This window comes from Amblyomma mixtum, chromosome 10 (assembly GCF_055824585.1).
Source record: "Amblyomma mixtum isolate Tamu chromosome 10, ASM5582458v1, whole genome shotgun sequence".
Classification (NCBI taxonomy): Eukaryota; Metazoa; Arthropoda; class Arachnida; order Ixodida; family Ixodidae; genus Amblyomma; species Amblyomma mixtum.
Window position 1 is genome coordinate 125,247,613 of NC_143021.1, and position 13,125 is coordinate 125,260,737.

The 13,125-nt window shown below is 47.0% G+C and overlaps 1 pseudogene; it reads right to left on the bottom strand.

Annotated features, from left to right (window-relative positions):
• The window catches only part of LOC149326869 (arylsulfatase B-like), a 109,885-nt pseudogene that overhangs the window by 7,797 nt on the left and 88,963 nt on the right, over nt 1-13,125 (bottom strand).

Consider the following 13,125-nt stretch of genomic DNA (forward strand, 5'->3'; position numbering starts at 1 on the left):
TTAATTAGTATTCAGGCATTAATCAGTAATTAACCATTGATTAGTGATTTGTCATCACTTAGTAATTAGTACTCAATTATATGTGACGCCACCAGTGCCACAGAAACAGCGAAGGTGGTGCGGAAAACGCTTCCGCCTCTACCCACTTTAGACAGTCAAATTGCCCCCTGAATTTTTTTACCGGTGAGTGCAAGGGTAGAGCAGCAATAAGAGGGGTCCGCATATTGTCGACTCGCCTGCTAGACGGAGAGGAGTGCGACTAATGGGCTCTAAGACGGTTCTGGTAACACGTTCCATTTACATTTGTCCAAACTTTTACTTGCATGCTAGTTCGTGATCCCCTCACCGGTTCTCCCCTTTCATCGCTAAAACACGACCAACTGGCCAAGAATGTGCACTCTTAAGTATAGCATTTTCAAACCGTCAACTTCACGGTTAAAGTCATTTTTCTAAATCAACAACATGCTCTTGCAAAATACCGCGTTTTGGTGAATCATAATGTGTAGCGATGTAAAGCGTCTCACTAACAACGCTTACCGTAGACACCTCGGAGATCAGTTTTCCAGAGCACAGCCAGCATCTCTGTATCCGGCGCACCTGTCTAAGGATATTGCTATGCATATTTCATAAGAAGGACTTTAACATTCAAGAAGGTCATTTTGAAATAGTTCCTCGGGTACTGAAACACTACGTTCGCTTCTCATTTAACGCATCTTTCCTTGAGGTCCCCGAAATTTCTTTCAAGTTTTCCGGTAATCTCCATCAGGTAAACAAAAAAGCGATGAACAAGAGTCCTGTTTGTTTTAATCAAGAATTCGTGAAGAATCAACACGGCGATCCCATTCTTGTAGCCCTTCCAATTAGGCGGCTAGGGGCATAAAGATGTGCGGCCTCATGAAACACCGCCATGCTCAATCGCTTCGGCTGGCGGACTCATTCAGTACGTATCGAACGTGCTCCTGTAGCCGAACGTGCATACAAATGGCAGTTTTCCAGATAACAGCTTCTCAAGTGCAGAAGAATATCGCAAAATTACATTGAAGGGATGTCGAGTAAAATGGTTTGGGTATTATGTGCTGCAGAGAAAAAATTATATTGGTATATATTTTCCTCGCATGAATATCTAGCGGAACAGCCCGCGGAGAAGACCGTGATAAAGTCAAAACAGGGCTAAACAGGTGACGAAAAGTGAGAAACAAAAAGAAATTTTTTCCTGAACCAATACGGGAGAACGCAGTCTGGAGAGCGCAGGATGCGCAACGAATCGCACAGTATTTGCGCTGAGAAATTAAGCAAACAATGATTAACGGGTGTGTAGTTTACCGACCCCAAGCCAGCTACACCTAGCCTATCAGAAACCGTGTGCTGAGGGCTCCAGATTAATTTCGAACACCTCGGGTTATTCAACAAGCCATAAATCGGGCAGCGCATTGCTCGATCTTGTATTTCCCCCCAGGTAGGTAGTTGGCTAAGCAGAGATTCTGTCCCTAAGCTTCGCTTTCAACTGCCGTACAGCGTAGAGCCCGGTGCGTGTAAAAGGTGAAGACCCAGATGAAAGTTTAGTTTTACCTGCTGCTGAGTACAATGTGGGCAGCCAGTCGACAGCGTGCACCATTCGGGAGACAGGAGATCCTCGGCGACTGTGCAGCAGAGGGCTCCAGACCAGGGCTGGCACGCGCACGCCACCTTCCCATATGGTTCCCTTGGATCCTCGAAGGGGCCAGTTGGAGCCGGCATTCGAGACGGGACCCCAGGGACTGCCTCCGTTGTCACTGGCGAACACCACTACGCTGTTCGACAGCATTCCTCGCTGGTGCAGTTGGCTGAAGACCCGCCCGATGGACTCATCCAGCGCGTCTATGGTGCCTGGCAAGAAATATCGCAACATTACATTGAAGGGATGTCGAGTACATAAATGCCTTCCTAAAATGCCCCCCCCCCCCCCCCCTACAAAAATGCCCTCAATGGGCGCTGTAGGTACCTGAATAAACTACATAGAAGGAGCAGTTTTCAGCCAACGTTTCAACATAGGGAGCTGGATGTTTAAGGAGGGGGAGAAGCATTTTTAGGAAACTATTCTCTGCTCGTCCTCTTGAGTGCAGCCCTCAGTACAGAGCTCCGTGTGTCGCCGCAATTCTGCAGGCCCGCCAGAGCAGCTGTCGCTGGTCATGCGGGTGTGTGCCGGTCAGAGTGTTCTCAAGAAGGGCTCTCAGTCCATGAGCCCATTTGGCACTGCTATTTTCTGGGCACGCTCGATGAACCGGCGCTGGTGGGTGGGCTCCGCACTTGACAGGGCATCTTCCCAAGAAGAAGGGGTGGGGAGAGTTATGAACGGCACTCCTGCGGCTGGGGCTGTGCACGCCCAAACAGAATGATACAGTTTAGGTCGATATTCTTGGTGTTAGTGAACAAGTGTTTGTGATACAGGTTAGGTTACGTGTGAGCCTGAAGTTGACGCCATGCCACAGTTTGGGCCTTGGTGAGTGTTGGGTGCGGTGGTGGAAGTGTTCTTCTTTGTGTGCGGTAATATTCTGTGATGTCAGTGTGCAGAGCCACAAAGGTGCCCTCTTTGTCTGCTTCCTCCTCCGCTGCCGTCGACAGCGCCCGGAAGGTTGCTGCTCGGGGGAGCGCGTGGGTGCTCTCGCTGGCGGTAAGGGAGGCGTGACAAGGGGTCCAAACAATGCGCAAGGTAGGTAATATATCGGGATTGATCGTTTGTAGCGCGCGCGCAGCCTACGAAGAAAAAGTATTATTCTGGAGGGCGCGGTAGGCAGCCTGTGAGTCTATAATGATTGTGCATGTCGGACTGGCATGGTGTTCGTCATGTGTGGTCATGCAGACTATGGAAGAAAGTGCTACCGCTATGGCGGTCTACTCAGCCGTCGTGTTCGAGCTCATGCCTCGAACTGAGCTCTTAAGCTGAATTAAGCCAGTGGCATTTTTAACCGCGAGTCCCGTAGCGCCTCTGCCGGTTGAATATTCTGTCGCATCTACACACAAGACGTTTTCGTAAGAGCCGCATTGTCACATAAGCGGCTGCCGTGGAGCTCAGGGTGCATGTTCTTCGGGACCGGCACGACTCTGATTCAAACTGCGGGTATGGGTGGGATGGCGTGCTACCTCTGCTGCGACGGAGTGGTCGGGTCCGGTTAGCCTAGCCGGAGCAGAACCGTCCGTCCTATTCTCGTGTCTCGAAGACGCGTGAGCTGGCCAGTTCTTTTTGCTTCCCCCAGCTCTTCTGCCGTGTTGTGTAGGCGCAGCTAGAGCAGGTGGTATGTCGAAGGGTACGGAGGCAGTCGGAGAGCTATCTTGACCACCGGTCGCAGAAGGACATTCAGTCGTTCAGATCGCTTAGACTGAACCTTTGATAAGAGGCGTGGAACTTTACACGGCTGAGCAGCAACGCCCGCACGATTCGATGGAGGTGCAGCGTTGGTACAGGAAGCTGACGTAACAAAGGCAGCGGCGGTATTTATCCGGCAACTGTGCAGAGGAGCATTCTCTTGATTTCCGTAACCAAGAACAGGCTAGTGTATGGCACTAGCACGTAACGAGATATGCTCCCCTGCACTCCGTTGCTTTAGGCGGCTGTAGGCTGCTGCTGCAGCTACTAAACTAATTAATACGTAACGATGGCTGCATTTGCTCAGGGAGGCTGATGGGCGCAGCGTGAAAGGCTGGCCTCAAATTTCTACAAACAGAATTCATCATCCGGTGGCCACACCTTCTTAGTTTTGAGGCATAAGAGCGAGTGCTAAGCCGACGGCAGCACTAGCTCAACAGGAATCAAAACCCGACACGAATCAGAACCACTTAGTCTTCTACTGCAGACCAGTCGGTAAAAATATGTGTAATACTTCCTTACTGTTTCTCTTTGGCTTGCACCCTTGCAGGCGCACTAGAAAATCGGCAGTTTCTAGTAAAGCGCTTTGCTCCAGTTTTCTCTAAATGTAAAAAGAGAATTACTCTGGACTGTCAGGCGGGTGTTCTTGCGTGTTTTTCAAGCCGCAGTTTGAAATCCTATATTACATGCACTCGAAGCTACTAAGATAAACTCTGATTTGAAAAAAAGAAAACAAAGGTGGTCTGAGTTTCTTACGTTCAGTGTATTTCGCAAAAAAGGCGCAAGCCATATCTTTAACGCCGTCCAAAAAAAAAATTGTTCTAAAATGTTTTGATGTCCACGCGGTGCTGGTGCTACAACCTGTACACATTTACTCGAATAAAAATTACCTTGCAGTTTAGAGATACGTATTTATGATATTAAAACAAAACAATACATTGCTTTGCTTTCAATATTTCATTAATTTCCATTTGCGCCACTGAATATGTTTTCTAGGTGTGCGACAGTGCGCATTAAACTAAACACCAACCCATTGGTACAAGGAACATTGAGTAAACTAAATTCCACTTTGCAATTAATGCGCTGTGAGTTCTTAAGCAGAAGTTGCAAATTATCCCCTAAAATATGTTGCGAGTGTCCTCAGGCAGAGTGTGCCTCACAGGATTTAGTGTTTAATCATTTTTTTTGTTTTTGTTCCGCGAAGGCAATATTTAAGCTCATCATGACATCATGGATCTCTTTTCAGGCTCGACGCATCATGCAAGTTGTCATGCTTTACGAGGATTCTCTCTGAATGCAGACGAAAGGCCCTTTTGTAAGAGGGGTGCCACAATTACTTCCTATATCACTGGTATGACAGCCGTTGCGCTGTTATTCTATGAATATGCCCCAATTATAGCACCAACTAAGCCAACAATTAACACTTCTGGATTACTGATCAGACCACTGGATGACAGCTCTGTTAACAACTTTATGGATGTGGTGGCCATGCCACAGCAGCTTGCCGAGATGCGTTGTCCAACCTGAATCATGGACACGCAGGAAAATTTTCGGACGCAGGATACCGATATACTTGAAAGCTGGATATCAATGCTTGAAATCTGGATATACCAGAGTTCGAAAGCTGGATACTAATGTTCGAAAGCTGAATGCCATAGTTCGAAAGCTGAAAAGGCAGTCCGAGACCTTTAGTGGACCATGTCGCGGAACGAACGCCAGGCCTACGTTGGCCGCTGGATCGGCCGAACGTTGGCCCAAAACTGGCCTGGATGTTTGGCCAATGTGTCAGAATGGTAGCGCTCTGCCTAAATGTCAGTGTAGGAGAGCCCTCCCTTCCAATTTTTGCCAATGATCACCCGGCGTTCATCCAATGTTCTTGTGCTGCCTGTGTACGGTGCCTTTGGAAACACATCGGGCTGTGAGCAGGGGGCATTCGAAAATAGACAGTCATTAAGCCAGTTCAGCGTTGCAAGTGCAAGGACTAGGCAATAGTGACAGTGTATCAACAAGAAGACCTTCAATGGCCTTGCAGTACTCTAATGCAAACGTTGAGTAGATACAATTCAAGACAACAACTGTTGCCTAGCAGCTGCTAGCGTTCGAGTACCTTTGTTTTCCCCAGGGTTTTGCAGTAGTGCCTCTTTATTTCTTTAGATCACAGCTTCCTGCCGAACCGAAATTTGCAACAGCGTAATCATAGCGCGGGAAACAACACAGGACAAAGACGAGACGGGAGAAGCGCTACCTGCCCAAGCCTATTTTTTTCTGAACAGAAATTTGGAGGATTTGCGGTATCACACAATAGGACTTGAAGCGTCTCTTTCGCACTGCATGTAAATTGTACTCTGCGGACGTGAAGGTCCGAAAAGCAATTGCTATTTGACACACCACACCGTTCGGCTACACATGAGACTTAAAAAATCAAAAGCAGTATACTGACAGATCACATTAAAACCTCAGCTGTTTCCTGTATGATCGGTGTGAGCGCATGAAATGTTAAACACCTGTTCTGCGGCCAAAAATGCGTCGGTTAATTTCTACATCCGATCCCATCGTTCTCTGTCTCGGTGTAGGTTGTGAATAGATCGGTCACAGAAGATAAATTGTTTAATAATTTTCCGTAATTGTTTAGTAGCCTTCGATAAATGTTTAACCAAGAGTTATTTGTGCGCTTTTGGCAGGGTGTATTCGCTGTGCATCTGTCTTGCGTGCGAGCTAAAAGACCAAGCATTAAGATAATTTGTATTTTTCTTCCCTAGATAGTAATATTTTACTCACGCAGTCTCATTAACGCTACATCATGAGTTTTTGCATAATATCTTATGTCTTGGCTAAGTACAGTTACATGATTTTGATTGCACCCTACATTCTTAATGTCCATCAAGTACATATCCAACAGAGAATAGAACACACTAGAGCATTGGCCATCTCTTGGGGAAGAGAGCTGTTATGATGCAGCAATCGGTCGGTGTTCACTCTGACAACAGCTTTGGATTCAGGGTTAATCAGCCCTGGAAGGTTTGCGGAGGGTAAGTTAAGTTGACACTTTGCTTTCACGATCTTCACTGAACAGATTTTCCCATAGCCGAATCGGCTCGTGGGCTTTTTCTAAGACTGTCGTGGCGGTGATTGTAAATTCGGCAAATGCTCTCAGCGTTTCATTTTTTGGGGGAATGGGGGGGGTACTACCAGTGCAGCTGCTCAATCACTTGGAGGCAAAATTTGTCCACCACAGAGCTGACATGGGGGTAACTGCGTTTTCTAAATTCCGTAAACTTTGTGTGTGTGCGTGTGCGTGTGTGTGCATGTCTGTGCGTCTCTGCGTGAGTGCGTGCGTGCGCGCGCGCGTGCGCGCGTGTGTGTGTGTGTGTGTGTGTGTGTGCGCGTGTGTGCGTGCGCGCGTGCGTGTGCGTGTGCGCGCGCGCGTGTGTGTGTGCGTGTGTGTGTGTGTGTGTGTGTGCGCGCGCACGTGTGCTATGCCAGAAAAAGCGGTCGTCTCACTCAAAAACCTAATAAGACTTGCAGATCATCTTACCTGAAATATCCCGCATATTACACGACTGTTTTCCAAGTGCCTCAACAAAACAAAGTGTGTGAGCCTAGGTTTTAAAAACAGTGCTCCTTAGTCTATAACATAAGAGTAGCGCAAAACAAGGACGACGGACAAAGGGGGAGAGAACACACACCAACAACACCAGAAAAGAATGAAGGAACACCACGTCTTCGTTTGAAACCGATTACTTGTGCAGCGCAATATTGCAGATGCCTTCAGATGTGAGCGCCTGCAAATTTGACAGGGCTCTGAGTTTGTTTATTATGAGTGTCTCCTACCGGTCTGCCTCAAAAAGTATCGCGGCGGAATATTTATTGCGGGACATAATCAGCACAACATTGCGCAGAATAAGACAAGACGGGAGGGAGAGACGCACACACACAAGAGCGCAAGTTTTCCTTAATATGTCGCCACACGAACTGGCCCTGCGTTGTGCTCTATTTTTATGCAATTTTCGAGATAGGTGCTCCAGCTACAACACAAGAACTTCTACACTTGCGCTCTATAGTTAAACTCATGGAATAAGTTTTGCAGTTGCTACGGTAAGCAGAAGCGGCGAACAATTGCGTTTTCGCGCTACATGCGATACGAACGCTCCAAGTGGCTTTACTCTCAGACACACGGGAACACCATGACGGCGCACGTCACCTCCGCAGCGAAGATAGGGGCTCGAAGCGGTTCCATGGAGCAGGCATATCAGGTGGTTCAAGGGGACAAAATTCAAAAATGGAGACATTTTTGCGCGCCGCCCTTCAGCAACATACCGACTTAATTCCACTGCACGCGAGGACGAGCAAGGCTGCGATGCACCACAAAACGACACACAACAGACACCACGGATGCGTACTTAAGGCGAAAGCCTTTAATGGCTCACACTGGCAGCCATGAGTCTGTCGGTCCAAATCTGCGTTACATCTGAGGTGAAAGTCATAAATAGCAATTACTGGTCACAAGTGATGACTAACTTGACTAACACACACACACACACACACACACACACACACACACACACACGCACGCACGCGCACGCGCACACGCGCGCGCACACACACACACACACACACACACACGCACACACGCACACACGCACACACGCACACACACACACACGCACACACGCGCGCGCACACACACACACACACACACACACACACGCACACGCACACGCACGCACACACACACACACACACACACACACACACACACACACACACACGCACACACACACACACACGCACGCATGCACTATTTACAGAGCACTTAGGTAGGCGCAACTACCACGAACTTGATAGAAAACAATAGAACTCAGGCCGGCAAGAATATACAGCGCATCAGGAGAGGAAACCAATCCGTTAAAAGACCAATCCTTCGTTAATGTCCGTTGCCTGAGGCAACATTCGGCTAATATAAATTCTGGGTGAAGCAACAATGTTCAACGTTGCGGTTTTGCATGCGCGTTTTCCAAAGGCTATGAAGTCTAATCAGAAGATCATATCATAGAGATTCGAGTTTGGTTGGGAATCAACAAGGTAGCGCACACAGTAGGAATTCAGGAGAAAATATTTCTTTAGCGTCCTCTGCAGGACATCCCAAAAAAAAAATGGCGTCTTTGCAGTCAATAGAACAATGTTATTTTGTTTCGGGCACATTGCACAAGCGGCAGTTTAGAGCAGACAAAAAATGTTTTCCCCATCGTGCCACATGTTGACAGGTAGAGTATCGGTGTGTAGTTTATAGAAAAATGTTTTAGTGCCAGAAGAAATTGGCATTTTACGCACTTGCCTTAAAACATCATGACCTGTGAACCCAAAGTAGACTGAACAATACGGGGGGAGTGGGGTGGGGGTAGGGGGTGGAAGAGCATCGTTATCAACTCCCTGTACAGATTTTTGCACAAAGCAAGATATAAGAACTCATTTGAAAACCGAACTGTCAAAAACAGCACGGAGGCATAAACTTCCTGCCTAAAGATGGGGTTCAGTAAAATTGGAATAAACTACTATGTTCGGAAGTAGAGTCATTGAGTTAACCTGCAAGGATGCTCTAATAATCGGATGGGAACAATCACGAAAAAAGAAGACGCGGGCAACCGTCTCACATACAGGTGCTCTAGGCGCAGTCTTCCTGCACAAGCAGGCCTGATAAGGTTATCACGCCGCATGGGCTCAAATTTAGAAAAAGTTTGCTGTGGTTTATCTCCGGTTAAATCTGGAGGATTGCGAAAGCAACATCTGCGCGTAGCCATATATTGTTGCGTGAGCAACATTGCTTGCAGTGTCGCCGCTACGCGTGCTCTTGCACGATCATACTGCGCATGCGCGAGGAGCAAGTTACGTCACTACGCACAGTGGCGTGGCAGCCTCAGAGGCAGTGCCGTCTGACATGCGTCAAAGGCAGTGCCGTCTGTACAAAGAAATTCTGTGGATTCGGCTGAAAGAGTGCACGCAGCCTTCCAGTGTTTCATCGCAATGGCGCCAATTCTGCGTGATGATCAACAGTACTACAGAATTCCTGTGGCAACGAACACTTCCCTTCCTTCGACGGAGCGCACTAAAAGCGAACGCTGGACGACCTGGGAACAACGTCCACACGTTGGAAAAAAAGAAAGCGTGTGTCCTGTACCTCATTTCTTTTGTGTCGTGTCTTTTGGGCAAAAAACCCAGAATGCTTAGGCACCAACTAGCCTGCAAAACATACTCGTGTGCCGGCGGCCGCCAGCACGCCAGCGACGGCGGCAGCGCGCCAGCTGTGCGCCGTGTGACGTCACTGCTCCTCACGCATGCGCAGTATGGCCTTTCCTCGGCTCCGCGAAATGGCTCGGCGGCTAGCGTAGTGTAGCTTTCGCAACAAAACCAAATAAGCGTCGCAGATATACGATAGAAATACTGTATGTAACGTCTGGCGCAGTGGCGGACTTGCAGTACGTAACATACGTCACCAAGAAGTCGGCGTAGCATATATTCCTATCCGGCAAAAACAGCGACAGAGACCAAGGGGCACAGGGGATTTTTAATTTATTTATTTACTTTGTGTTGTTGATCAATTTAGAATATTACTGAATATGTTATCGCTTAAAGCTAATTGATTAGAAAAGCAGAAGAAAAAACAACCATATGCCGCCGGTGGGATCCGAACCCACGACCTCCGAATTACGCGTCCGGTGCTCTACCTCTGAGCTACGGCAACGGCTGTTAAATCTTCTGCTTTCGGGGGTATTTATGTTTACAAATAACCTAACATTGAGAGTGTTCATCAGCGCCACTCACGTTCGTAAGCGGCGGACGTAGTACGTCCTGAGTTACCGCTGGTGTGACGTAGAACGTCATCGAACGGCGAGGGTGGAAGCTGTGTGCGAACCCTCTTATGCTTCCTATGGCGTCAAGGCTGCCAGAACCGAGGCCCTCGCTATGCAATTAAGCAAACAAGAGAAAGGGAAGGAGGGGTTCGTTATAAATATGAGAGAAGCCAACAGGCACAGAAACGAAATGGCACAGGGAATTTTTAATTTATTTATTTACTTTGTGTTGTTGATCAATTTAGAATATTACTGAATATGTTATCGCTTAAAGCTAATTGATTAGAAAAACAGAAGAAACAATAACGACATGCCGTTGGAGGGATCCGAACCCACGACCTCCGAATTACGCATCCGGTGCTCTACCTCTGAGCTACGGCGACGGCTGTTAAATCTTCTGCTTTCGGGGGTATTTGTGTTTACAAATAGCCTAACATTGAGAGTGTTCATCAGCGCCACCCACGTTCGCAAGCGGCGGACGTAGAACGTCCTGAGTTGCCGCTGGTGTGACGTAGAACGTCCTGAGTTACCGCAGGTGTGACGTAGAACGTCCTGAGTTACTGCTGGTGTGACGTAGAACGTCATCGAACGGCGAGGGTGGAAGCTGTGTGAGAACCCTCTTATGCTTCCTATGGCGTCAAGGCTGCCAGAACCGAGGCCCTCGCTAAGCTTAGCGAGGGCCTCCATATTTTTTCAGAAGATATTTTATCATAACGAGTCACTGCGGACATTTCGGATTGACCGAGTCCCATTTTTCTCTGCTCGCCGGCATCACCAACACAAAGTTAGCATAACGCAATGCTAAACTGTAATCTTCGCCAATTCATTTATTTTAAAAATTTAAACTAAGGGGAATAAGATGCCTGCATCATTATTGATGCGAAAGCATTTCTAGGCTACGTCGGCGGGGTGGTGTCACCGGAACCTGTCCGCAGCAGTTGTTACGTTCTCAGAAGAGTGGTCCAACAAAGAAGTGGTTGTAATGGAAAGAGGATGACGTGAGGATGCTGCGCAAAAAAATTATGTTCATAAATGACTAGTTAATTAATCACAGACGAAAATGTCGAAAAAACGTCGAAATAGTGTGGACGTCGATATAGTGAGTGGGCGGAAAAACAGCCGTGGTCGGCAAAATAGTGCAAAAATAGGCAAAGGAGTGAAAATAAACTTCTAAATAATTAAAATATATTTGATGTGTGGTAATTAATCTAACAAAAAGTTTTATTGGTTTAAATTAATTAGCTAATAATTGTAAGCCAACACCGTTGGACTGTTGAATGGGCTGGGTTGGGATATAGTTAGTGGACGTGAAATCATACAAAGCGCCAAATTTGAAAAACCAAATTTAATTAAATACTTAATTAAAGCATAAGATACTTACGCTAATTCAGTAGTTAAATTACGAAACAAAAAGTTACAAAGAGGCAAAGAGAGGCGACGATTGCCGAAGAGGCGTGAATGCTTTCGCACTCTCCCAGTTCGTGTCGGCCCGGTGGTCCCGATTTTTCTACACATTAAGGACCGTACAATCGTTAAAAGTACGTTTAGTATTTTGTTATGCTGTTCCTGATGGTATAATTTCTGTTTGTTTCTTTTGTGGTTAGAATTAGCCATGCTTACCGACCATTAACCGTTTTCTGTTTGAGGTTGTTAGTATTCTTTATGTTTTGGGGGTTTTTTTTGTCACCGAAAGTGTGCAGCGTGCTTTCTTGAAGGGTCTTTTTTATATATTCCTCGGGAAACTTAGGCCACTGTAATTCTGTTGTTATTTTTCTGTGCCTCCATGATGTTCTTTCTCTTTTTCGTGATATACATTCGCCACCCACACTTTATGATACGTACATTAACCCTGGTGATATCATGAATAAATAAATGTACGCCGCTAGCGCGCTGTCGCAGGATTAGAAGTCCCGACTGCACACTACTTGCTATTAAGAACTAGACGCATGTCCTCAAAACTAGAGCATTATGTGCATTGTGTCTTCTTTTGCAGCATGGGCACCAATTATGCCTCCAAATAGCATTTAGGTTCATGCAGCCGTAGTCGAGCCTCCTAATTTACGCATCGCTTATGACATGTGCCATCATGAAAATATTTTAGCGTTCTGCATTTTCAGTTTCCCAGACAACGCTGCTGGGAAACTGAAAATTCCTTTTGTCTTGGTTGTGGAGGCCAGAAGAAAAGTTCCCAAAGAAAATGCTGCTTTTTTGAACTGTTCAACCAGCAAAACCTTCGAATGAAGGGGTTAACGAAAATGAAGGTGTTAAACAAAAGCTGTGAATCACTTTTAATAGGCTGTGTGGTAATTGAACGCAGCTGTCTGAAGCTGAGCATCCTACGAAGTGGAACACAGCGAATCGTCTACAGTGCAGCTGGCTCGCGCTTCCACAGCTGCAGAGTTCTTGCTGGCTGTGGTGTGGTAGATTGTGCACGTTGTGATTGCTTCTTGAATGTCGGATTCAGAGGTTTCATTGAGCACGCGTTCAACAAAAAAACCTTCGCCCGTTTCTAGCAGTGCTGTGGCTGAGGAGTCTTTTTTCTGCGTGATAGCAATCGCGACTTCCTCGCATGCAGAAAACGTGGAGAATTCCCTTTTTTACAAGATTTGCTTTTGGACAGCCTTCATTTATCGCGATCCCTTCTGCTGCTATCCATCGCCTATGTCCAGGCACAGGTGGGGGGGAGGGTGATTGACAGGTCAGTGACGGCGTCTTCATGATCACTGATTACGGCGGCAAAACGCAGGCAATGGCGTCCTCCGCCGCCACAGTTCCCATATAAGCGTGAAATAAACTTTCACCGCCTCGGTGAGTGAAGTGTTCTCTATGGATTGCTTTCTTCGGAGAATGCCTACTAGAAATCGCATCTTTTCCACTCAGCTCATGGTATTTGCGGCGAATGGCATCTGCCCTCTCTTTTATCCGTTTCTGTTC